Genomic DNA, 203 nt, shown 5'->3' on the forward strand with positions numbered 1-203 from the left:
GCCCTGCCCATCGCGTAGCCATGGGTTTGGATCAGATCTCCGATTGGATTGGGATCGGAAGGACGCTAGTATGTCGCTCAAGGATTATTTGAATTTTAAGTATTTAGGTTGATGGGTGCGATCATACCAGCACTAATGCACCGGATCCCATCAGAACTCCGCAGTTAAGCGTGCTTGGGCGAGAGTAGTACTAGGATGGGTGA

General features: G+C 49.8%; 1 pseudogene; it reads left to right on the forward strand.

Annotated features, from left to right (window-relative positions):
* Positions 1-113: 113 nt before the first annotated feature.
* On the forward strand, positions 114-203 carry LOC118345217 (annotated as a pseudogene; the record flags this gene model as incomplete).

This window comes from Juglans regia, unplaced genomic scaffold (assembly GCF_001411555.2).
Source record: "Juglans regia cultivar Chandler unplaced genomic scaffold, Walnut 2.0 Scaffold_17404, whole genome shotgun sequence".
Classification (NCBI taxonomy): Eukaryota; Viridiplantae; Streptophyta; class Magnoliopsida; order Fagales; family Juglandaceae; genus Juglans; species Juglans regia.